The following is a 27894-nucleotide window of genomic DNA, read 5'->3' on the forward strand; positions in this document are numbered from 1 at the left end:
CTTGTCACTAGTAAATGTTGTGGGTTGTGGACATGCATAACCCAAGATACTTGTTGTTTGGGACGTTCAAATACTTTTGAAATATCAGGCACAAGCACGGTGGCTATCCATAGCCCCTACACACTTCATATTACTCTGGTTGGTTGCACCTTGCCAACCTTTCGCCACGACTCCTGCTATAGGTGAGGTCCCTAATGGTCCCCCTGGCCTTGACATGGCACCTACACCCCTAAGCCTCAGACACTCCATGGAAACATGACCCTCCACTTGGAAGTTGGTACAAAACACATTCGGTCATGTTGGGTGGGCTGGTTGTAGATATTTTAGCTTCTCCGTTAAACTTTCAATTTGGTGTGAAAGACCCAGGATATAGGGTTCATTTGAAGCATCTCCCCCACGATATTCATGTGGATACCCTGCCATAGGCTCTATTTAGGTTTCTTATGTTAGGGCATCCTGTATTGTCTCAATTTTATGCTGTGTTAATGACGTTCGGTTGAGGGGTAATAGGGCTTTGATTAACCAATCCCTCTCATGATCTGGGTCTAAGGTATCTCTAAGCTTACCAATTACATATTTAAACCTTTTCATTGGTTCCCATGTTGTTTCTCCCTCCTGCTGCTTGATTTCCCACAACTCCTACAACCTTTTCTGATCCATCTGGGGAAGTTTTAATTCTTGTACAAACTCTTCTTTAATCTCGTCCACTATTGGGTTCTGGCATAACTCCAACCACTGGATGAACCACCTTAGGGCCCTTTCCTTGAGAGTGGTTTTGAATTCTATCATCTTTACATTTTTAGGCATCTTGCGAGCCCTCCAGGTAGCCTCACATAGGTACCAATGTTGTTCCACATCTTCATTCCCTCTACCAAAGAATTCTGAATATCTTGTAAATGACCCTTCCATTATAGACTAGATTCACGCTAAAAGCACAAAACCTTTTGATACTAGATGTTGAGATCCTTGTATTACCAAATTACTATTACTACTATTTCCACTACTACTAGCAGTACCAATATTATAGTTAACATGCAGACTACGCACTTTTATCGTCTTAAGAAAATTAGAAAGAAATTTACCAGGGTTGTTGTAGAGTACCAGGGGAAGGTCGAGGGGGAATGCTACATGACCCTTGGGGGGTTGGATATTTTATTCTTCCAAATGAATCATCCTCCATGAATTGTCTCCTCATCACAAAGCACATCTCTTCCTCCACGTCCTCCTCTGAGTCAACACGACTAATTCCATTGGACCCCTCCTCTTCAACTAGTGAGGGAGGGCTCCTATCATCATCTGGAATTCCAAGAGTTCTAGTTGTCTCTATCCCTTTCACTAAGTTCTTCTCCATCCCTTCATCCTCTTTCAAGCTCCTCAACACTGCTCTTTCTTGGTTTAGATCCTTTGGTTTCCTTTTGATCACCTGCATGGTCCTTTCCTGCCTTTACTTTGATATCCATGCCCTCCTTTGTGCTCTCACTTCCCTGGTGCTTTGTTGATCCTCTGCGTCCATCCTTATAATAGCCTCATGATCCCTCCCCTTCCATTCTTCCCCTAGTACTATAGGTTTACACTGCCATGCATGGACTTTAGAATATAAGCAGGCCTTCTTCCACCATTAAGAATTTAATCCAGAGAGGCACTTATTTCAACAACTTCCCTCTTAAACCCGCTTGAAACACAACGTCAGCTTTTCAAAAGGACTGATAGCTTTCTGCTGCGAACTCGACAACGTACCCCTCCAGTGTAGTTTTCACCCAAAAATTGAGTGCTCTTGTTAGATCCATGTCAAGACAATAGAGCACCACAAGGTTTTCTAGAATCCAGTCACGACGAGATAATGTATGTGCTCATGATGTACCCTTCACTTGCAATCTCTGCAACTTGTTGTACAGTTCTTCTGAGAACTTACACTAGAATATCTTGTACTGATCACTTACAATCTCTCAATATAGAAATTCGTCTTTCAATTTCAAAATAGCTCAGTGGTGAAGTAGAGCTTGTTGAGATATAAACTGATCCACTTGGTCATCCAACCAGTTTCATATTTCCTTTAAAAAAATCCTTGATACCATATTCCGAACACTCCTTTTTTCTTTTAGGTCCCGACAAAAGAACCATTTGTTCGAATGAAAATGACAGCAAGGTTAAGACCAGGGGTTCAGCCACAAGGAGCCAACAAGGCTCCTCTATGATGTAGAGAAATGTCGACATTTTCACCTTACCCAGAGAGGGTAAGGAGACTCACTCGAGGCATGACACAAATGAAGTTATATCAGGGTGGAATTAGGTGCCAGAGGAGTCATATCGAATAGAAGAGATAAAAATATAATAGCTTAGCACCTATATTAACCCAATAACAATGACTTACTCATGCCATATTAGGAAAATATATAACCAAATGCATTCTTTAAAATTTTTAAAGAGTCAACACAAAGCTTAAGGACACAAGGTAGATCTAAATTGTCTTCTCCATTAACATAACATAAAGTGGTACATAAGGATCAAGGCCTGATCATCAACAACATGAATAACATAGCCAACATAAACAGATACAAACAGGACCATGGAGTTGTTCACATTACTTCGCAACACAGGAAGACCCCAACTATCACAGGTTCACTCAACTGACTAGCAACAAACCTCCTTCTATCTTTCTTCTACTTTTTGTCCCCTCCCATGTGCTCAGGCTGCCAGTTTTGCCTTCCTTTTTCTTGAGTGCCTTCATTCTAGGCTGCCTCTGTTTTCTGCTTGCTCGGTTGTCCCTACTTCTTCCCGCAACCTTTCCACGATTGCCATTCATATTTTAGTTTCTATTCTTCACTTGGGTGTCAATTCAAAACTCCAACAATCGTCCCCGCCACTTGTCATCGGCATCTTTCTCTACAAAATCTCAAAAAAAGGCCCCAACACTAATACCATTTTTTGAGCTCCCACTACAATAACTATAGGTTTCCAAATGATTCAAAACTACAATTAGATGTTCTTAAACTCCATGACCTACGAAAATTTATCTATAAACCTATAATATAATATCTTGCAAACATTTACATGAACTCTTCCATGGAGGATTGGTGATTTTGTGCTCCTTCTATTATGTTTTTGATCATTACCATGGTAGATTCTTATACTAGGGCCACTATCTTAACACCTAAATAACCTCCAATTTTTATAATTTAAAAGATGACATAAAAAACTAATCATCAATATCAAACAAGCATTAAATTTCCAATCAATTTTTAGATGAAATATATAGATTTTTGACATGCTATGCTTTTTTTTACATGTTTCCTGTTCTTTTACTCAAAATTGTCCAGTTATATTAACCAAATAAAGCATACAAATTATATTTGAACAAGCAAATAAAAATATAGATATAAATTTGTAGCATTGCAAAGATGGACCTACTAAATTTTACTGTAAATAAGTACGTCATAAAAAAAGACAAGGAAAAAATGACATAAAAATGGTTGAAATATGTGACTCATGAGATTTTATAAGGTTGATGGTGAATTATATAGACCATAATGCATGAATGACCAAGAACTCATAATGGCCTTCACGAGATGAAACAAAGTATTGGGAATATCATACTTCTTCATATGAATAGGGTGATAACTAGAACTAATATCAAGTTTAGATAATAATTTATCAAAACTAAGTTCATCCAAAAGGTCATCAATGATGGGAATGGGAAGTTTATCCTTGATGTTTATTTTTTTGAGAACATTAAAATCAAAGAACATCTATCAAATACCTTGTTTTTTTAGTACCACATAAATGAGAGATGAATAAGGATTAGTAACAGGGTGGATGACACACATGGTTAGAAATTCTTAAAAATAAAAATTATCTCATTTTTCTTAGAATATGGGTGCTACTAAGGGAAGATATTTGGTGGGGGACTACTAGGCATTAATGGAATGGAATGATTATGAGTACCATGGGAAGGTGGGAGGCGTTGGGAAGTCTCAAAAAGTAAGTGGTATTTGGATAAGAGAAGGTACATTTTGAGATCGATGAATGATTTGGGAAGGATTTTCAAAGGATTTAATAACATGCAAGTAGGCACTAGTGCCCAAAATGGCCCTTTTTTAGGAATGTTTCCATATTGTGTGAACATACGATCTTAGAATAACTTGTGGTGATTCATTGGAAAGTGTAGCCATGCCCATATTGTTAGAGCCTCATGTGTATATCATAGAAATTTATTGTGATGGGACTGAGTGATCTAAGTGGATATTGGTGTCCACCCACCGTTTCTAGTAGCTCATAGCACATTGTTCCTATTTTGGTAGTTTTCAGGTTCTAAACTTCCAAAACCGTTTTGAGGCCCTAAATGGAATATTTTTGGGAAACAGGCTAACAATAATCATAGTTACTATTAGTATTCGAAATATCTACTCCTCACATAGACCTTATTAATGAGCTATCATGCATGCCAAATGGAGATTGCATGCCAAAGTTACAACCTTAGGAAGTTGACGTTTCAACTTACCCCATTATGCCCCATAAGCATTTGGTGCTTCATCTCATAGGGTTAGGGTTTTGGATTATTAGGGTTTCTCACTATTTCTTTCATGATAAAAATTCCTATCAGCCTCATTGTACATAGTTTAGGAAGAAATGTAACCATCACATATCTTCTCACAGATAGAATACCACTATTCAAGCTAGTTCGCTTTCATTCTACATGTATACAATTTTAACATTTTCCATTATAATTTTTAATGATTTTGAATTTTTATTATTAAGACTAATTCTCTTATTGTAGTTATTTGTAATAAAAAATTATTAATTTATTAGTTTTTCTAACATCTAATTTCGTTGACCTTGTCCTTTTGTTTTTTTTTATACCCTTGTTGGATTAGATTCTCTTCACCTATCTACCTTGATGATGAACCACATTAGTTGGTGAAAAAATCATAAGAACCTAATATATTTATGTGATGGATCTAGAAGGCATATATCGAAATAATTCTACTCCCAAAATCCTCCATTCAAACATTAGTTATTAATTAAAGTCTAGTTTCATTGTATCTCTATTTTTTTGTTACAAATTTGTATTTCATTTTGTTTCATTCATAAATTAAGACTAGTAGTATTACAATGGTCTCTTCTTTCTCTCTTATTTTGTGCATGTCTCCAACAAAGTTAGGGAAATGGATTTGGGACTCAAATTTGTAGAGCCCTTGCAAGATCATCCTCATTGACCTCGATGGTCTCCCATGGCGGAAGAAAAGAAAGACGATGGAGTGGGAGATCCTATTAAACTATTTCTCGAAGAAACTCTTAAGCGACAAAGAGATGAGATGATGAATAATTTTCCATAGATTCTATAATGAACAGAGTTCGTTTATATAGTGAAATACTCAGAAAATATCATAAATGTAAATATTCATTATAGGACAATAATATATTATATGTGAATTGTACAAAAGATATGAGATGATACTGTTATAAATGAGGGGTTGTTTATATTCTTAGGAACGTGCCATTTCATAACTGGTCATGTCCTTTAGAGGAAATAGTTATTGTTTGATTAACTGTTATTACATTTATTATCTATTTATCTATTTATATTATTTATATATTTTTTATTCATAACATTTCCTTCCCCTTTAGAAAATTTTTGTCCTCAAATCTTACTGATGAAAATGCTTGGTCTCTTTTTCTGATTCAGATGTATTATTTTCTTTGAACTGTTATCTTCATTGATACAAGACGATATGATACTCTAAGTGATAAAGAAAATTGTCAAACTCAGAATGGATCTAACCATCCTAAATTAATCTTATGTATAATGTTGTATTTACTATAATTTCAAATGAAGTTTTATCACAGTATTGAATTGCACTGACATTAGTAGTCTTCGAAACATATGTCTATTATTTATGTTCTGAGTGATGCATATTTTTAGACTATTCGAGATGTATCCTCTTGTGATTCATATATTGATAATGGGTTGTTTTTTTCTAGTCTCCCTTTAAACATTTTGTGGTGATTTCTTGGTTTACTAGAGGTATTTGATTCCCTTCATGTACATAAGTTGCTTGTGTAATTATTAGATCTTCATCTAATATTTTTTTGTTTGAACTACAACATCTGAATGTGTCTTCACCTTAATTTGATTTGGATTTGTCTCAAAGGTGAGCTTAATGGAATTTGTATTGTTTCCTTTTTCTTGAACTTGGATTGTTACATCTAAAGACTTCAATACTTCTTTTGTGAGATGTTCATCTATTCTTTTTCTTAATGACTTCTTATCATCCTTAAGATTCTTAATTTGAGTGAGTAGACTTTCATTATAGTTTTTGAGACGTAAAATTTCTTCAGTTTATGATTCATTAACTTATTTTCAATGTTTCGATGTTTAAGCTTTTCATCTTTTAAAATTATGATTGGTTCTGACAACCTTTGATTAAGGGTTTTTAAGCGCATATTTTTTTCTTCTTTCTAAGATAGACTCTCATTGAGTTTATTTTTGGAACTTTCATTTTCTTGCTTTAATTTTTATTTCTTAGCCTTGGACTTCTTGATCTGTTCAAGTAATTTTTTATTATGGTCACTTAGGTGAAAATTTTTTTGTTCATTTTCTTTTGACTTATTGTAAGACATGTCTTCAAGATATTTATATTTCTTTTTTGATACATTGTTTTTTTTCAAACTCTATGAATTATTCCTCTAATATTTATATTTGTGTTTGTGTATTACTTTGATGTTCTTTAGTACTAAATTGTTGGGCAGTTGGTATTGCCTAGGTGTCTAGTTGAAATGAGTGTGTTGGAATTGATGTCAACAGTCATGGGAGCAATGTATTCGGTAGTTGGCATTGCCTGATAGTTGGAAAGAGTGTTGGAATTGATGTCAACCAGACTAGCATTGAGGACAAAGGAAACATATGTTAGTGGTGTAAAGCATTCTATTCAAGGGGAGTCCCATTATTTGAAGGAAATTATACCTCAAGAGATCAGCGTAGATGCTCTTGGATATTGTACAGTTGGATAGTGATCGGAAAGGGTTTTCCAACAAAATATTGAAGTCTCCAAATTTCTTCCTGGATCACAACTTATTGTGAATCAAAATTGAGGTGCCCCAAAGTTAGATAAAAGAGTTAAATGTGGCCTTGGATCAAAGTGGAAACTATGTTTGGTAGTCATACAAAGTTGGAAAATCCTTTTGATGGAGCTGGTAAAGGAGAGCTAGGAAGACGTGGCATGGAAAACAAAGTAGTAAAAAGGCACTTCATTAGTCATAGGTGGAGCCCACTTGACAGCCTAGCCCGGCAGGGGAAGCCCGATGGATATACGCTAGCGAAATTGATAGAAGCGCTTAAAAAAAGGGGAAATATGATGTTAGGATATGACACCATCCTAGTGGAGTTACCCCGATGGGTTCACCTTGGAGGATTCTAAAGGGCACATAAATCAAAAGCATCGGGCAATCGACATTGGGATATGACAATAGAGAAGCGACCAATGAGGATTCAAGTGGAAGGCCCCCACTATGACAGCTCCACCCGCTGAGGGAGAGCCTGAAAAACTATTTTGGGAGTACAAGGTTAAGTGTTAGGATGTAGTCTCCGGACCACACAAAATAATTTAGAGGGGCTTTGATATTGAAGTCTTGTCGATCCTCCAGGCGTTGGGAGTTGGTTTCCCATATTGTCGATTATATAGATCAATGGCAAAGAACCACTTTAGGGCCACTCCCCCTAATACCACAAACCACAATGGAGTGGTGTCGAGGTTGGGTTCTTGAACTAGATGGTATTTTTATTAACAAAGGAAATTCCTCGCAAAACAAAGGTCTTGGGGACACTTTCTTTCTCCTCTGACAGGACAGGTGGCAACATGGAATTGGATCTTAGGATATGATGGTGGAATATGAAATCAACATGATGTAACTATACGAGGGACATGTGACAGGAAAATTTGACATTATTGGGTGGTCTAATGGGCCAAATCTAGGTGACACATGTCACAACTCAGGAGGCACCAGATGGGGTTGATGACATAAACATGAAATCATTTTGAAAGGGATACCTCGAAAGGATTAGAAATGTGCATAGAGAGGATGTGCTAGGGCAAGAGGCATCAGGAAAACATGGTAGCTGACTCATCTTGACTATGTTTTAATTTGTGCACAAGTGAACCAATGGTTCCACCTAGACACGTCATCCTAAAGGTATGGAGACTAAATGTTTAATAAGGAAGCACAAATGGAATGCGTCAGGTAGTAAGCATTAGGACACATTGGTTAGAGAACTCATACCAATGGGGCCTTTAACTTGCCATTGAAAGTGCAAGGTGGACCTCATAGGAAAACTAAGCCTGCTAAGAGGGGCTGGAAGCTTACAAAGGAGACATGAACTGTAACAACCCTAGTGAAAATTCCATGTAATAAAAGTTAATAAAGAAAAAATAATAACGACAAATTATGGGACACTTATTCCAAGCTAAATGTTGGGCAAACCATCCTAGTTTGGGTGTTCATTTGGTTTATTATGGCTAAGGAAATTGGAAAAGGCAATGGATAAGGCATTTGGGAAGGAAAAGTGGCATTAATTGGCATTTTATTTATGAAAGTAATGGAAATTAGGAGAAAATGACGGTTAAAGGTCACATGTTGCATGTGAGGAGGAAAATGGAGGAAATAGAGACCTAATTAATAAAAAGGCTTCTAGGGATCAGTTGGTACCTTCTTGTCAATGTTACCCTTTTTTATTTTGGTTCTAGAGATCTCTATCTGTTCTCTCTCTCTCGCACTCTTGGACACTTAGATTTTTCTTGGAGAATTTTAGCATTGGATCAAGAAAGGAAAAGTAGAAAAAGTGGAAGTAGAGATCAAGCAAGGAAGAGAAGGATCAAGTAGATACATTAGGATTCTTTATAGGTATCAATTTTCATGTGTGTTATCCTTTCTATATTTGGAATGCATGGTGTTGCATGTGTGTTCTTGTTTCTCCTTTTGTCATTGGCATGGGTTTTTATAGGCGTGGCAATGTTTTTCAGACTAGCCTCACCATTTCTAGATAGTCATGGTGTGATGGGGTTCTCATGTTTTGGTTGAGCTAGATAGTTGGATGGATTCGAAGATGAGTGAGGTGGATCTTTCAATAAAAGAACACATGGCCTAGAAACCCCTAAACCAGATTATGGGTTGCGGTAAAGCTGAGTTTTTTGTTGCCTCCGTAGGCCTAGGAATCCTCTATTGGTGAATGGTTGGATATACAGTAAAGCCTTAAGGTAGGTACTCTCCATCAGGCCTAGTAATCTCGAGATGGGACATACGGTAAAGCTTGGAGAGTGGAGTCTCGATTAGGGTCTAGTGATCCAGTGTGGATTTTCGTGAAACCTAGAGACTTAGAGATAGGAAAATTCTTCATGGTGTAGGTGGAGAAATCTAGTGGCATCCATGATTTCTTTGGCCTAGTGATCTAGTGGAGATCATGGTAAAGTCAATTATTACATGTATATTATTTTTTCCTAGCAATCCAGTGTGGATTGCGGTAAAGCTTGTTTTCTATTGATGAGGGTGAGGTGGTTTAGCCTCTGGATGCCCTAGTTCGTTATTTTGGTTTGAGTCCCACATTCATGCTTGGAATATGGAATGGAGGTGATTGGATGAATAGAGATTTGGCTCAACCAATCTATGGTCGGGTGGAACATGGTAGTCCCAAGCCTGGTTAGTTTTTGTATTCATTCATAAGAGGTTATTTCCTTGGTATCTTATGTGTAAATGTATTGGTTTATATGTGGATTCTATGACTGATGTATCCTTCATATTTCTATTTTTATTATGTTGGTTATAAGCATGTATTGTGACACTAATGATGTATGGCCCTCCTCATGTTTTGATTTGTAAATGAATGAACAATGTATCTATGACCTAATAGATGATAATGCAACTAATGATATAAGGGAAGAATGCTTCTTAGTTATTCTCAAATAAGTATGAGACCCCTATTCTCGTTTTTTTGTTCAGACTTGTAAATTACATATTTGTGACATGTTTGATGAAATGCGACTCATGGCTAGTGTTATAGACATATTTGGGCACTGCAACCCCAATCTTATATGTCGATAAACCAAGGGATCTTTAACCCCTAAAAGTGTTGTTTCATACCCTAAAGGATCATTTTCAACTGATTACATCATTCCCTAGAAGTTCCACTTGAAAAACCACTTAGAATTGGCCAAAACTGGACCATATTGACTGCTCCACTATCAAGGTGCGATGCATACTGATTGCTACACTAGCCAGGTGTGATGCATACTGAAGAGGCCTTTTGTACGGTGCGATGAGCGAGGATGGACAAATTTTTGAAATAGTTTGCTAAGTGGATGCTCATGGAATCTTCTAGAAACTTCTCTTATGATACTTGCCTCTCTGAATTCTCCCAGGGATGAGTAAGAGATCAATGAAATCTCCAAGTAGAACCAAGAAATACAAGTGGAATGACACTAATCAAAAACCCAGAGATGACTCACACCCTTGCAGACATCTATAAATGGATCCCTCATCTGAGAGATCCAGAGGCTGGAATTTTGTAATTTGCAAGGAAGTGTTGATAGTTTGTCTTTGAGAAAGAGCATTGTATTATTCGGTGATCTTGCCTTTCATGAGGTGAAGAGGGCTTTGATGCTGGGAGGATGATGGTGGATCAGACAGCTAGGTTGTAATTCTCCCTTCTATTTTAATAAAGTTCTTTGAGTTTTCCTCCATAAAATCGTGTATTTGTGAATGTTGTTATTTGTGAATGCCATTATATGTTCATTGTATTTCTGGTTCTACAATGCTTATGATATAATAGATCGAGATGCTCTGATAGTTCTTTGTTACTGTGTTTCTACAGGTACTCTTCAAGCGGGATAAGTACAAAGAGGAGTTGCAAGCTCTATCAAGGGGGAGAGAGATCAAGCAAGGAGTCAAGCAGAAGATCCAGGTTGGTTCCTTTGCCTCTCTCTTATCTATCATACATAGAGGAAATTACAAATTGCTTTGATTGTTTGTTTCTAGGATAGTTGCCAATCCTAGAGGGCTAACAAATCGAAAAGACACTAATTTTCTCAGAAACAAAATGGCGAATCCACTGGGGAGTGAATAGTTTGTTTGTTCATTATTTTTGTTTGCTTTATAAACTATAGACAAAGCCTGAAGTTAGCCAGATAGCCTTCGAACTACTTTTGCTATGCAATTGCAAAGTAGAGCAATGCTGCTTCAGTCAATCTCCGATTTAGTTTATGAACTGAACATTTGACTTACAAGCATCCTAGATGCCCTTGTGGTGGCTCATTAACCTCCCAATATCATACCCCTGTAATTTTCTCTTTACTGTCCATAATAGCTCAGCTTAATCCACTGAAATCAGTTATAAATTTGAGCCAAAACTCATCCCAGTTGCGCTCCCTGGCCCATCGCACTAGCTATAACTAGAAGCCAGTATGCATTTCACTTCCCATCTATAGTAGGTGAGATGCATCCCTGTTTTTGTGAAGCACAGGTGCGATGACTGAGTAATCCTATTTCTCTTCTTGAAATTTGGGGTTTTTCTCCTTGTTTTCAACTCTGTTTGATTGTTTTGCTGCTTATGAATAGTATCTCATGGTTGAAGCCTCCTTGATTTACATAGTTCAGCCTCCATTTATTAGGATTAGTAAAATTTTTTATGTATTTGTCCATCATTTACAGTCCTTCGTTGAAAAGTTACTTAAATCGAACTATCGTTTTGGTGCAAAAAAATGTCGTAGCTGTCGTTTTTTGTCAAAAAGAGAAGTGTCGTAAAGTCTTCCTTCTCTAGATAGTCGATTGAACTTTTTGTTTTTTATTTGATTTGATTTGTTTTTATTTGAAGTGTCAAAAGAACTTTCTATTTGAAATTGAAAAGTGTCGTGTAGTCTTCCTTTCCATTTTGAAAAGAAATTGTTGAAATGTCGCTTTGAGTGAAATGTTTCAGATTTATACTTAGTTCTCTTTTTTGGCAATCCTCACATTAAGGGAACGAAAAAAAAATACATGCATTTGCATTTGCGTTTAGACTGTGTGCGAAAAATGATTTAGGAAAAGTGCATTTAGTGTGTGCTCTTTGCTCTTTGTTTGAAAGAATCGTAATCTTCTTTCCTTAGTGGCTAGGATTTTCATTGCTAAAAGTAAACAATGATTGTTTATCATTTTAGATTACATATTTAGGAATTTTACATCTACATCACGCAGTGAACCTTGAAAGACAAACTTCTAAGCAAGATCAACTCTAAAACAAATCTCAATGAACTTAACAATGCTTTGGAACCTAATGCAATGCATCTAAAGGTCTACGCTAGAGACGTGTTATGGCGTCATAAAATCTAGTAACTATTGTTTTCATCGAAGGTTGGGTGATTCCTCCTCTTTGATACGACAAGTGCTAGCATGGACTTGTGCTCCCCGTATCGTCGAGTATACATTGGGAAACCACAATAGGCTTATATCCTTTATCTATAGGAAGTTATGTCTGCCGCCCTATCGATCGCAATGCACTGAACACAACATTCGGGAAGATTGACTGTCGTACATAAGTCCTTGGTAATTTTTCTTTAATTTACTAGCAAGATGTATATTTCAGTTTTACGATTTGTTTGGCAATCCCTCTATCTATATCTCCAGAGTAGTCACTTTCGTTCCTTTTCGACTCCTTAAAAGAAAAGGTCCATTTGAGCACTTGTGACTTCAGGCTCATTAAAAATCGAAGGGGACTAGAGTCATCTTTAGCTTTTTCTCGACTCTTAAAAATTGAAAAAGCAAATTTGTGTCAAATCATCATTAAAATTTATTAAATTCAGAATAACATCCATGTTTCTTCATTGATCTTAGGTTGAGATAATGGAGTCCACCAATCACAAAATCCCTCTCGAGGGGAATCCTAGTCCATTCTCTTCTTGGGGAAATATTGGTGCTCCATATATGGCCATATTGTCCCTTCTAGGAATCACAATTGGTCTGTCGGTATGGCTATTCTCAACCTCTGTCGTTCAAAATATCGTAATTCCTCAGCAATCGAATCAGCAACCATTTGATACTGAAGTTGACCCTTCACCTTCTACTTTGTTTGTTTCTCCCTCCCCTTCTTCCTCTTCGCTTGGTGAAAATAGTGACACTAGTAACCAAGTAGCTGAGAAGAGGAAGAAAGGGAAAGAGAAGAAGAAGAAGAAGTCAGTTAAGAAAGGGGGCAACCATGAATCATCTGGTGAAAATCTGCACACTAAATCTCCCAAATATCCTTATGTAATTTGTAGAGGAAACCATTTTCATCGAGATTGTCCTTGCCTTCCGCAGATCTTGAGAGAATGGTCTCCCTATTCGCACCGTCTAGTGTTATCAACCCGTGGCGATCATGTTGACAGCAGACCATCAACTAGTAAAAATGAAGTTCCTGGACAGAAAGGAAAGCTCCAAATTCCATGTGGATTATGTCAAGGGGACCATCACCTTCCTCGTTGTCCTTTTTTGGATGAGGCTAAAAGAGTCTTACATAATTGTCCTGCTTCACCGCAGCGACTTCCATCTGGATACAAGAAACTCACCTCAAGTCCTTTTACTAGTTGAAAATACGACTAACATAACTCAATCATCACTTTAAATGCCTGTCGTTGAGAGTGAACCTTTTGAGTCCATACCAGACCAAAGTTAGCAGGTTGAGATGGCAATCGACACAGTCTTGCCTTCAGAAGGTCCACCTTCAGATGATACAATTTCCAAAGAGAATGAGAACAATGCCATTCAAATTCTTTTTGTTGATACAGAGTCTGATGAAATTGGGGGCAATCCGCCCATTCCTTTACAATAGGAGGAAAATTCCCTAGTTCAAGGGGTTCATTCAACCGTTTATTCGGTACCCCCTCCAAGCAGTCTAATCACTTCCTTCGATTGGAATCGACTAGCGAGATCCCACCTTCCTTCTAATGTGCTATTTTGGATCATAGTATGAGTTCAAAAAATGATCGTGTCTGGCACTATCATAGATGAAGGGGCTTCAGTGAGTATCCTTTCCTCAACTACCTGGAAAGCACTTGGTTCGCCATCGCTTATGCCTATTACACAAAATTTGTTAGGCTTTAACAAAGGAACCAGTTGACCCTTAGGGACCCTTCCTAAGTTGCCGATAACTTTGAGAAGGAAAACCGTTCACTTGAACATGATGGTAGTCCAAGGGCTGTTAGATTACAATCTACTCCTTGGACGTGACTATGTTTATAGCATGGAAGCTATTGTTTCCCCACTCTTTCGAGTGATGTGTTTCCCGCATGAAGGCAAAATCGTCCAACTTATTGACCAACTTTCATTTCCCAGTTCAAACACAGCTCCAAGTCAAACATCCTCCCTAAATGGTCTCTTTGCATCAAGAGTTTCTCTTCAACCTTCATTCCATCCACCTGATTGCAGCGAGTAGTCTGGTGAATGTAACGAAGCTTAGGGGGCATGCACCCTTGTCTATTTTGAGACAAACATATCTAAAACGATAGGTTTCCCTGTAGGTTATGTGATTGGAAGTGCCATCCCACATCATTCACCTTTTTCCATTCTATGGACGAAGCCCAGGAAGTGTTTTATCTAACTGCTGATGAAACCATCCTACCATATGAATTTCCCTGTAAGTTAAGTGATTGGTGTGACACACCACTCACCTTTGTCTAATTGGCGGACAAAGCCAAGGAAATGTTTTTGTCTAACCATTGACAAAAGCAATCCTGCTTAACCATAGTGATTCCCATATGGTTATTGGAGACTCTCCTTTTCTCGATGCTTAGGGACATGCAAACCCTTTTTATGCAAGTGAAAAATGACCAATTTAATTTTTTAGCTTTTTAGTTTTTCAACTTCTTAGGTTAGGTGATTGGTCTGATCCACCATTCACCTTTGTCGGCAGTGCGCAGACAAAGAAAAGGAAGAGTTTGAACCATTCTGCAGATGAAACCATCCTACCTAACCTCAATAGTTCCTTAGCTTTCTAGTTTTTCTAGCTTTCTAGTTTGGTCATTCCTAGCTTACATAAAAAGGAAAATGAGCAATGTTATCGCATGGTTCAAGCACGTTAAAAAATAAACCTACCAATGAGAAATGTTTCCGCAAGGTTCAACCTTGTTAAAAAATAAACCTGCCACTGAGCATATGTTCCCCCAGAGTTCAAGCTCATTGAAAAATGAACCCACCTTCGGTAAATAACCTTTGTGATTGCCATTATATCAGCGTTTTGAACCTTGGTCTTGTTCCTTCCATCGCCTCCATCCTTTTGGCCGATCATACGCTTCCACTTGATTGTTTACCATTTTGAGGAACCGCTGCAATGAGTGGTCCTGTTAGCCACCCTCTTCACATCACCATGTTTTGAGAAGTTCCAAGATTACCTGTAACTAGTTGCTACCCTAAACACCACTCATTCATCAAAAAATGAGCCTCCTTTAAACTCTTTTCAGACTCGCTATATATGGAAAGATTGTCAAGCTATTGGCCTCTCCAGCTTTCTAAAGTGATTGGAAGTGCCATCTCTCCTGTATATTTTGATATTTTTCGGACCTGAGGGATTATCTCATGAAAAAGTTCAAGAACTTGTCTTTTCGTCTCTTTAAAGTTATCGAAAAATCATCCCTTTCGTATTATTTTAATCTTTTTTCGGACTTAAGGGATTATGCTATGAAAAATAACTATTGGAGTTTCCTTTTCGTCCCTTTTCAAACTCTTTAAACATGAAAAGGACCGAGTTATCCTTGTCGTTAAACTCATTAAAACAACAGTGAAAAAATTGTCCACCAAAAGAAGAACGAGTTTCACTGTCGCTAGGCTCGCTAAAACATAGCGGCAGGTTTGCGCGAAGGGAAAATTATAGAACAAGCATATGTTATCCTCCTCAAGCTTGACAAAAATAAAGAGGTACTGGTCAGCAATGATTGGGGAAAAAGGGAAGAAAACTTAAAGAATTTTAGTGGTAGCAGGTCACTCTTGAACATGACACTTTCACTCCATCACCATGATTGAGTCGGGTTGGGTTATTCCATTCACCAATCATATCACCATTGGTCCTCCACACCATCCATCTTTTGGGGTTAATGTTACCAATCCATTTCAGTGTCGCCAATATGTTCAAGAGAATTCATTCAGAGAATTCACCATCCAGTTAATGCCTCATCCACTGCAATACCTTCACCCTCCATTTTTCATGACCACCATTCCTGAACCTTGTATCGTGAGATCGTTTTTCATCTCTAGAAAATTATTTGCTTTGTTTCGTGTCATTGATGTGGGATACATTAAGGCCCTCCTACGATGGGTCACTTCTTGTTGACATCAGCTCATTATCCAAGAAGTTGACTTAGAAACAACCCTTTCAGTACTTTGAAGCTTGCATGCCTCAATGGAAAGTTTCTCACCTCCGACAACAGGTTTACATCAACGGCCTTCGACCGAAAGATTTTGCATGGTGTTCGACATCGGATCATATATTCACACCACATGAATTGTACTGTATTACCTTGAGGGTCATTATCATTATTGGTGATTCCTCTCATGTTTCTTAACATCTTACACTATTGGATGGTAATCAGGCGATGTCTATCCATGTTCGATTTCAGGACATCTTTTCACATGGATCGACTTGTACATCGGGTGAATATTGAACGAGTTTGAAGACCTCGAATCTAGTTTCATCCATTCGGGCTGTGATATATTCAGGAATATAAAGACATCAAATGTACATAGAAGCTACACAGATGATCATCTAAGCTAAGGGATGATGACTCTACATATAAAGAATCACCAGTCTGCAACTGCAAACGATTATCTGTTCTATGTACATGAAAATGAGTTTATAAAGCTGAGCATGGGAATGCCCTCCTCAGCTAGATCATGAAAATAATATGATGATGATGTATTCTATTTTATCTTATATAGGTCACCTTCCAGTTTGAATACCTTGGATCCTCATGATAAAGAATTTCACCTGACATCAAAAGATTTATGACTTCATTCTTTAGGGGGGAAATATTATAGACATATTTGGGCACTGCAACCCCAATCTTATATGTCGATAAACAAAGGGCTCTTTAACCCCTAAAAATGTTGTTTCATACCCTAAAGGATCATTGTAAACTGAATACATCATTCCCCAAAAGTTCCACCTGAAAAGCCACTCAGAACTGGCCAAAACTGGACAATACTGACCAATCCACTGTCAAGGTGTGATGCATACTGACTGCTACACTAGCCAGGTGCGATGCATACTAAAGAGGCCTTCTGTAGGGTGCGATGAGTGAGGATGGAAAAATGTCTGAGACAATTTGCTAAGTCGATGCTCATGGAATCTTCTAGAAACTTCTCTTATGACACTTGCCTCTCTGAATTAGCCCAGGGATGAGTAAGAGATCAATGAAATCTCCAAGTGGAACCAAGAACTACAAGTGGAATGACACTAATCAAAAACCTAGAGATGACTCACACCCTTGCAAACATCTATAAATGGATCCCTCATCTGAGAGATTCAGAGGCTAGAATTTTGTAATTTGCAAGGAAGTGCTGATAGTTTGTCTTTGAGAAAGATCATTGTATTGTTGGGTGATCTTGCTTTTCATGAGGTGAAGAGGGCCTTGATGCTGGGAGGATGATGCTAGATCAGACAGTTGGGTTATAATTCTCCCTTCTATTTTAATAAAGTTCTTTGATTTTTCCTCCATACAATCGTGTATTTTTGAATGTTGTTATTTGTGAATGCCATTGTATGTTCATTGTATTTCTGATTCTGCAATGTTTATGATATAATAGATCGAGATTCTTTGATAGTTCTTTGTTACTGTGCTTCTATAGGTACTCTTCAAGTGGGATAAGTATGAAGAGGAGTTGCAAGCTCTGTCAAGGGGGAGAGAGATCAAGTAAGGAGTCAAGCAGAAGATCCAGGTTGGTTCCTTTGCCTCTCTCTTATATATCATACATAGAGGAAATCGTAAATTGCTTTGATTGTCTGTTTCTAGGATAGCTGCCAATCCTAGAGGGCTAGCAAATCGAAAAGACACTAGTTTTCCCAGAAACAGCTAGTAGCAATCTAGTCTAGTCCTTGTCGCTGTTTCTTCAAATGTATCTTTGTTTCACTATGAAATTTCATTTCTACACTTGTCATTTAGTTTTGAGTAGTGACCTGTGCTTTGTGCCTGAAAAAGTGGCATAAATACCGAGGTCGTAGGCACAGGATTGAGGAGGAATGTTTCCAGATACACGCATGCCTTGTTGTGGGAGTGATTGGAGCCTCCTAGATGTACCATTTTCCATATCAAGGGAGTGTTCAGGGGTTTAATTGTCTAAAATGTCAATGGAGCCCAAGGAACGGTCATGGGGATGACTAGGATGGCTTCTCAGAGTCCTGTAGAAGGTATAGGTGGTCTTTCTTGTGGGATTCTGTCGATTCCACTTCCTTAAAGTCACCTAGGAAGTTGAATCCCATCATAGTGGCCTCTCATCACATATTTTCCATAGTTATATGGTTACTTGGATAGATGTGGGATGAGGGTGTTACAAAGTGGTATCAGAGCATGGCTCACCCCTTGGACTGGATGGTTGGTGTGTGTTTCTCATGCATTCATTTTAGTTGCACATGTGTTACTCATCCTTATGGTTTATATGATTTTTTCATATGTATGGTGATAGTCATGATTGTAGTGATGTTTCCATGTGAAATTGAGGGTGGTATCGTGGAAGGTGTCGTCATGAATGGGTGATTGGATACATGTTGTTTAAGCTTTCATATTGTCAATGTACATCGGTATGGTTTTTGTTGTCATGTATTATGTCATCGTGTCTGCTTGATATGGTCATGCATTGATGACTAGACTCTAGCTAGAATGATGTTTATGTGTTGATACACCTATTTTTTATATGTCTATCTGTTGATATGATTATTTTTTTACATGTATTACGATGATTTGGTTGATCTTGCAGGTGATTTATCCTCCTTGATTTATGCTAAGTTACGTTGGGTTATTGTGATTTGGCTTAGATAACATAGTATGCCTTGTAGGAAAGAGATAAAAAATGACTAGAAAGATGGTAGACTATAAATATTCTCCCTATGAATCAGATGAGCAGCATGGTGTTGGGAACTCTTATGATTTAGGAGACACATTGAGAATCTTGAAGGAAGAAATAAGGAGTTATAAGGTGGACAATGACAAGATCATGCAGGAACAAGAGAAACAATCATAGGTTAATGTAATACTCCTTCAGAATTTGTCAGAATTGTAGTGATAGGGGCCACTTCAGATCAACCATGGGCAAGACGACAAAACTAATGGGGCATATGGAAGTAGGTCTCATGATGATCAAAGGTAGGATAGAGATGACAGAGTGAAAGATGGCAGGTTGTTTGACACTCTAGATAGGAGAGGTGATGGACACAGATACTACCCTAGTTGTAGTTCTGATAGGAATTATGATCATCATCATTATCGTCCTTATAGGAGGAGTGATAAGGGATACTTTCTAGATGAATTTAAGAAAGCAAAGGCACCTTATTTTGATAGATATTTGAAGAAGGCATAAGATGCATAGGCTTGGATAAAGAAGCTCTTTGAGTTGCATAATTACACAGATAATATGAAAACTAGAGTATCTATCTTTATCCTAAGAGGTAAAGAAAATATATGTTGGGAATATGTGAATCGGATTAGAGACATCAAGACAGATGACTTGAGTTGGCATGAGCTTAAGAGGCTTTTCAAGAAGAAGTACTTGTTAGAAACGTACTACGATGGTAAGGCCAAAGAATTTATGAGCTAAAGATGGGATCAATGATAGATTAAGAGTACATGAATAAGTTCATGGATATATTGAGGTATGTACCATATCTTAAAGATGATAAGGCTAAAGTTCATTTATTTGTTAGTGGATTTGCATTAGAATTTAAATATGAGATTGATTATGATGAGCCTTGGTCACTTGAGAAGGTTATTGGGAAATTGAAACACTATTATGAACAGTCAAGTCATAAGAATGAATCTCAACAAGGATGGAATGTGAAGGATAAGGATAAAGGTAAGGGTAAATCGAAACGAAAAAGAGAAAGGCCTTAGAATACAAAAGAGAAAGAGAATGCAACACCTAATTACAAGAAGTTCAATGTAGCTAGATAGGGACATGGATCATATCAACAACATAGAGGTGATGGTACTGGACAGTTGGAGTGTTGGACATGTGGTAAGCAACATCTTAAGAGATATTTTCCATATAATCAAGGTGGTAGGCCTCAGATATATAGTTCACAAGAGGCACAGACTGTTGGGGATGTTGGACAAAGCATTCCTCATATCTATGCAGTGTTGGACAATAGATAGGAAGACCATGAGGAATCTATCATTAAGATGGACGGTAATATTTGTGATCAAGTTGTTTCTATTTTGATTGACCCTAGATATAATTATAGTTATGTTAGTCCTCACTTCATGGATAAGTGTGGTTTGAATAAAGAAGTGCATGCAGAATCTTGGTTAGTGTAGTTGGCTATAGGTATAAAGAAAAGAGTTCATCATTGGGTAAGAGCTTGTGCATTTTAGTTGAATGGCATGTCTACATCAGTTGACTTGAACATATTTATGTTCGGATCATATAGTATGCTATTCAGTATGGACAATTTATACCTTCATAGGACCAAGGTGGATTGTTATGAAAAATCCATTGAGTGCTTGGATGACAATGGGGAATAAAGAGTCTTACAGGGAAAGAAGAAAGCCACATCAGTTAGGATGGTGATAGCTATGTAGGCCAAGCATAATCACAAGAAAGGGTGTGTGTTATTTTTAGTACATATCTCTAGTGAAAAAGGTAAGGAAGTTGAGGATGTAGATGTTTTCAGTAGGTACCCAGTTCTACAACAGTTTCTTGATGTATTTCCTATAGATATTTCAGAGTTGCCATCTCATAGGGAAGTATAGTTTTCTATTGAGTCGGTGCCAGGGGCAGATCTAGCATCAAAAGAACCTTACAGGATGAGCACACCTGAGTTGGTAGAGTTAAACTTGCAGTTGAAAGAGATGATTGACAAAGGATACATTAGGCCAAGTGTATTTCCATGGGACACATCGCTATTTTTTTTGAAGAATAACAATGGTACTCTTAGGCTATGCATTGACTACAAGAAATTGGAAAAAGTGACCATCAAGAACATGTATCCATTACCAAGGACGGTTGGCTTGTTTGATCAACTGAAGGGAGAAACAATGTTCTCGAGGATTGATCTGAGATCTAGATGGCATCATGTACGCATTAAAGAGTATGATATTTACAAGACAAATTTCTTGGCTAGGTATGGGCATTATGATTTTTTTGTAGTTCCATTCGGTTTGACTAATCCTCCAAGTAGCTTTATGTATTTGATGAATAGTGTGTTGCATCCCTATTTGGACAATTTTGTTATTGTGTTCACTGATGGTATATTGGTGTACTCTAAAAATGAATAAGATAATTCTGAGTGTTTAGCAACAGTGTTGAGATCGTTGAGAGAGAATCAGTATTAGTTAAGCTCAACAAGTGCAGTTTCTTTTAGACTGAGGTACATTACTTGGGACATGTTGTCTCCAAGGAGGGCATAATAGTGGATCCAGAAAAGGTAAGAGCTATCATGGAGTGGGCAGCTCCTAGAGATGTAGATGAGGTGAGATCCTTCATGGGATTGGGAGGTTATTATAGGAAGTTCATCAAGAACATCTTGTAGATTTCTTATCATATTACATCATTGCATAGGAAAGGTAATATGTTTGAATGGACAGAGGAGTGTGAGTCTAGTTTTGAGAAACTTAAGAAGTTTTTGACACATGCTCCAGTGCTAAATATCGTAGATATGTAAAAATGATTTGTAGTGTGTATAAATGATTACAAGAGAGGACTTGGTGGATTCCGTGTGCACGAAGGACAAGTAGTGTGCTATGAATCACAGAATCTAAATGAGCATGAGAATAACTATCCAATGCATGATCTTGAGCTAGCGGTGATCATACATGTATTGAAGATGTGGATGCACTATCTTGTTGGCAGGAGGTTTGTATTAATGAGTGATCACAGTGGATTGAGGTCTCTGTTTGACTAGCTGAATCTGAACACCAAACAAGCTATATGGTTGTCCATGATCAATAAGTTTAATTTTGAGATCAGATACATCAAAGGAAAGTAGAACGAGGTTGTAGATGATCTTAGCAGGCAGGTACAGGTAAATCATATAGCAGCTATGAGTTCCTATGGAACAAATCTAGATGATAAGATCTTTTGGGCAGGTTAGAAGGATGTTAAGTACATGGAGATTAGGCATAGGTTACAATAGAGTATAGGTATAGGTAGTGGTACAGGTACAGGGGCATGTGTACAAGATGTGAACTATTCTCTCACATCAGATGGATTGATAAGATTTAGAGATAGGATATATGTGCCATACAACAGTGAGTTCAAGAAGGTGATCTTGAGGGAGTTTCATGTGAAACCATATTTAGGTCACCTAGGCTATGAGAAGACATTGAAGGTGGTGAATAAGTGTTATTATTGTTTAAATCTGAAGAAGGATGTAGCAAGGTTTTTGGCTAGGTGTTTAGACTGTCAACGGGTGAAGGTAGAGTATAAGCATCTAGGTGGACTACTACAACAAATTTCAATTCCAGAATGGAAATGGGAGGTCATTTCCATGGAATATATCATAGGTTTTATGAGGACAGTGAGACAAAATTATTCTATCATGGTAGTGGTGGACAGGTTGACAACGGTAGCGCACATTATTCGAGTTTAGTCTACATTCTCAACAAGTGATGTAGCATGGGTCTTCATCAGGGACATGATCAGATTGTATGGATTTTTGAAGAATATTATGTCAGACACAAATGCGAAGTTCACTTCCAAGTTTTGGAAGGAGTTATCTTAAGGTTTGGGAACAAAGTTGGTTTTCAGTACAACTTATCATCTGTAGACAGATGGACAGAGAGAGAGGGTCAATAGGATATTGGAGGACATGCTGAGGATGTATGTGATGCATCAACAGTGGAAGCTGGATGAGTACCTTCCACTGGTAGAGTTTGCTGACAACAATGGGTATTAGGAATCCTTGAGGATGATTCCATTTGAGACATTGTATGGGTGGAGTTGCAATACTCCCATGTGTTCGAGCATCCTTTGAACATGGTATTGATTGGACTGGACATGTTGAAATACATGGAGAAAAAAATGAAGGCAATCAAGAAGAGTCTAAAGGCAACACAAGGTAGGAAGTAGAGATATGCAGATCGGAATAGGGTGTTCAAGTATTTTTAGGTTGGAGAACAAGTGTACATATGCATCAAATCTAAGAATAGATCCTTGCATATTGAATCATGTGCCAAGATGACACCATAGTTTTGTGGACCTTTCTAGATTCTTGAGAGGATTAGACCAGTAGCCTAATGACATGCACTTCCTCCGACAATGAAATTCCATGATGTTTTCCACTTGTCATTTCTTAATAATTATGTTAAATATTAGATATCATTTTTGGGATTCAACTGCGTTAAGTAAGATCATTCACGTATGACCATTTCCATGAGAGGTAGTCGTAACTGAATAATTTCTCATGATTTTTGAATAGTTCACTTAGCACTCATTGCATCGGGTGATGCTCACAGGGGTGAAGAAGTGGGATTGAAACTAGTGAAATGTTGAGAACGAATCACATAGCATCAATCATCACTTCCGGGGCTTGCACCCGGTAACCAGGACTTCCCAAGAGGTCACCCATCCCAGAACTCCTCTGGCTCAAGCACGCTTAACTGTGGAGTTTTTCCCCACAATCAAGCCCACTTAGCTTGCTACCCCATTTGCAAAACCTTAGCAAGTATTGTGCCTCATGAACCATTCAAGTAGAGATCCCTTGACTCTTTTTGAATTTAAGTATGGGGGTTCTACGCAGTGCATTATATTAGATATCATTTTTGGGATTCAACTGCGTTAAGTAAGATCATTCACGTATGACCATTTCCATGAGAGGTAGTCGTAACTGACTAATTTCTCATGATTTTTGAATAGTTCACTTAGCACTCATTGCATCAGGTGATGCTCACAGGGGTGAAGAAGTGGGATTGAAACTAGTGAAATGTGGAGAACGAATCACATAGCATCAATCATCACTTCTGGGGCTTGCACCCGGTAACCAGGACTTCCCAGGAGGTCACCCATCCCAGAACTCCTCTGGCTCAAGCGCGCTTAACTGTGGAGTTTTTCCCCACAATCAAGCCCACTTCACTAGTTTCAATCCCACTTCTTCACCCCTGTGAGCATCACCCGATGCAATGAGTGCTAAGTGAACTATTCAAAAATCATGAGAAACTAGTCAGTTACGACTACCTCTCATGGAAATGGTCATACGTGAATGATCTTACTTAACGCAGTTGAATCCCAAAAATGATATCTAATATAATGCACTGCGTAGAACCCCCATACTTAAATTCAAAAAGAGTCAAGGGATCTCTACTTGAATGGTTCATGAGGCACAATACTTGCTAAGGTTTTGCAAATGGGGTAGCAAGCTAAGTGGGCTTGATTGTGGGGAAAAACTCCACAGTTAAGCGCGCTTGAGCCAGAGGAGTTCTGGGATGGGTGACCTCCTGGGAAGTCCTGGTTACCGGATGCAAGCCCCAGAAGTGATGATTGATGCTATGTGATTCGTTCTCCACATTTCACTAGTTTCAATCCCACTTCTTCACTCCTGTGAGCATCACCCGATGCAATGAGTGCTAAGTGAACTATTCAAAAATCATGAGAAATTAGTCAGTTACGACTACCTCTCATGGAAATGGTCATACGTGAATGATCTTACTTAACGCAGTTGAATCCCAAAAATGATATCTAATATAATGCACTGCGTAGAACCCCCATACTTAAATTCAAAAAGAGTCAAGGGATCTCTACTTGAATGGTTCATGAGGCACAATACTTGCTAAGGTTTTGCAAATGGGGTAGCAAGCTAAGTGGGCTTGATTGTGGGGAAAAACTCCACAGTTAAGCGCGCTTGAGCCAGAGGAGTTCTGGGATGGGTGACCTCCTGGGAAGTCCTGGTTACCGGGTGCAAGCCCCGGAAGTGATGATTGATGCTATGTGATTCATTCTGCACATTTCACTAGTTTCAATCCCACTTCTTCACCCCTGTGAGCATCACCCGATGCAATGAGTGCTAAGTGAACTATTCAAAAATCATGAGAAATTAGTCAGTTACGACTACCTCTCATGGAAATGGTCATACGTGAATGATCTTACTTAACGCAGTTGAATCCCAAAAATGATATCTAATATAATGCACTGCGTAGAACCCCCATACTTATGTTAAATATGTTGATCATGTGATTGACTGGTCTGTATTGCAAGTGGAGCTAGAAGGAAAATTCCAGCAAAAACGTAGTGTATATTACAGAGAAATGTGTTCATGCTCCAAAACCACGGAATCGAGAAGGTTAAAGTGAAGTGGAAGCACTTTGGGCCCGATGAAGCTGCAAGGGAGATGGTAGGTCAAATGTGGGCTATGTATCCTTCATTGTCTACTAGTTGAGGCAAAGCAATTTTGGTATGATGTTTGGTATATGTTTGGGTGATGTTTTGATATATGTACATATGTATGTGGATGTAAATAACACCATGAGATAATTTGTAAAGCTCCAATAAGTAGTATGGGTGTCATGTTATTATGATGTTATATTGTCATGTTGGTTTTCTTCTCATTAGGGTGATCATTTTAAACACTGCATCGAACTACATTATAAAGCTCCATGGGTAGTATGTTTTATTTTTGATAGTTTTGCTAAGGTATAGGTGTGGTTGAACACCGAGGTCGGTGTCCCCCAAGGGGGGGGGATTCTATAGTAGCCCTGGTGAAAATTCCATGTAATAAACGTTAATAAAGGAAAAATAATAACCACATATTATGGGATACTTATTCCAAGCTAAATGTTGGGATAAGCATCATAGTGTGGGTGTTCATTTGGTTTATTATGGCTAAGGAAATTGGAAAATGCAAAGGCTAAGGAATTTGGAAAGGAAAAGTGACATTAATTGGAATTTTATTTATGAAAATAATGGAAATTAGGAGAAAAGGAAGATGAAAGGTTAGAGGTTGCATGTGAGGAGGAAAATGAAGGAAATTGAAACCTAGTTAATAAAAAGGCTTTTGAGGATCAGTTGGTAATTTTTTTTAGTGATACCTTTTGTCAATTCAGTTTTGGAGCTCTCTCTCTCTATTCTCTCTCTCGCACTCTTGGACACTATTAGGGTCCTATAATCTACGAATAAAAGTGTGTTTGTCTCTTACTATTCATCTTGGGGGTATGTCTGTCAATTTTATCCTATGAGTCACTAAGTGTCATAGTCTAAACATCTATATGAAAATATATTCAAAATAGATAAGGTTTTGTGGATCTATTAGTGGTGTGTAGCTTTCATCATTAAAATATTTTACCTATGTTGCTTCACTCCCTCCAATCAAAATTCACCATCAATTCATGAAAGAGACATCTCAAAGGCATAAAACTCAAAATATCAAAGAAAAAAACCATCCCTCATTTCTCCTAAATCCCTAGTGAATTTTGAGCTCTGAATTAGTCTAAGGTTTCAAAGAAGGTTGTAGACAATCAAAGGGAGGCATTTGAATCTCAAGGTACGTGGTCACTGCACATGGGATTTAAAGTCTCTACAAGGGTCTTTCACACTTGGCCAGGGTTTGCAAACAAGCAAGTACGTTGGAGAGGTGGTTTTTTCAATAACCCTTATAGTCCTGGGGCTCATATTGTTTTCACTTCTCATTAGTAATATGCAAAACTATTTGTAATCTTTGACAATTAGGCTGGAAGAAATGAGAGTAAAGATGCATGATACATAGCAATGGATGCGCCATCGTTTTCTTTAAGAGGATCTAAAGAAACGTGTTCATCAGTATGACCAATATAAGTGGCTTGAAATAAGAGGAGTTGATGAAGAGTAGTTCAGAGCCTTCTGAAGGACCTGAGATGTGACATCAAATGTCATCTCTTTCTAGGCTTGGTCGAATGGATGAATTTGTTTGGAAGTACGTATGACCATTTGCTAGATGTAGTATGTGAGTGTCTAAAGACATCCCTTTACACATAAGATACTTACATTGTAAAAGAGGGAGATCATGTTGATGAGATGCTTTTCATTATTCGGGGTTATTTAGAAACTATGAAAATAGGAGTAGGGAGAACTGGGTTTTTTAATCATAGTTCTCTTAAACAAGGGAAATTTTGTGGGGCGGAACTACTCACATGGGCTTTTGATCTGAAATCAAATGCAAACTTTTCCTCTTCTACTGGAAAAATGAGAGCTTTGTCTGAGGTAGAGGCATTTTATTTGAGAGCAGAGGATCTGAAGTTTGTTGTGTAGAATTTTCTCTACAAATCAGCTAGCTCACCAATATCATGTAGAAATTTCACCTGCAGATCAAAATGATATATGCAATGTACTAAAGCATAATATTAGATCTACATCTACCATAAACTTTTTGGAAGCTTAATTGAACATGATTAACATCAATCATGAACACATATAACTGATAAGAAGGAATCAATCACACATAACACAGAATATATCACTGGGGAAAGCGCCAACATAAAACCCCAACACTGTAATATCAATGAAGTGGAGATCCTCAACAACATACAAAAAGAATCAGCTCAATAGCTATCCTTCTCTCTCTGTAATCAGAAGATGAAAATCATGGACTACCTAGGCCTCAATATATAGGTTGTAAGTTGGCTTAATCATACCTGTTGTCACCTTATGTCCAACTACGTAGTCATAGAAGAAAATAGATTCCTTCCTCATGCAAGGAATACTTACTAGAAATATCCAAGCATCTGATAGTACACT

At 37.9% G+C, this 27894-nt stretch overlaps 1 pseudogene; it reads left to right on the forward strand.

The window, feature by feature from the left end:
- LOC149188175 (putative cyclic nucleotide-gated ion channel 8 pseudogene) overlaps positions 1–27408 on the forward strand; it is a 73704-nt pseudogene extending 46296 nt beyond the window's left edge.
- The last annotated feature ends 486 nt before the right edge of the window (positions 27409–27894 follow it).

Source organism: Pinus tabuliformis, chromosome 3_1 (assembly GCF_031772625.1).
Source record: "Pinus tabuliformis cultivar Carrire ecotype Pingquan chromosome 3_1, CPIR1, whole genome shotgun sequence".
NCBI lineage: Eukaryota > Viridiplantae > Streptophyta > Pinopsida > Pinales > Pinaceae > Pinus > Pinus tabuliformis.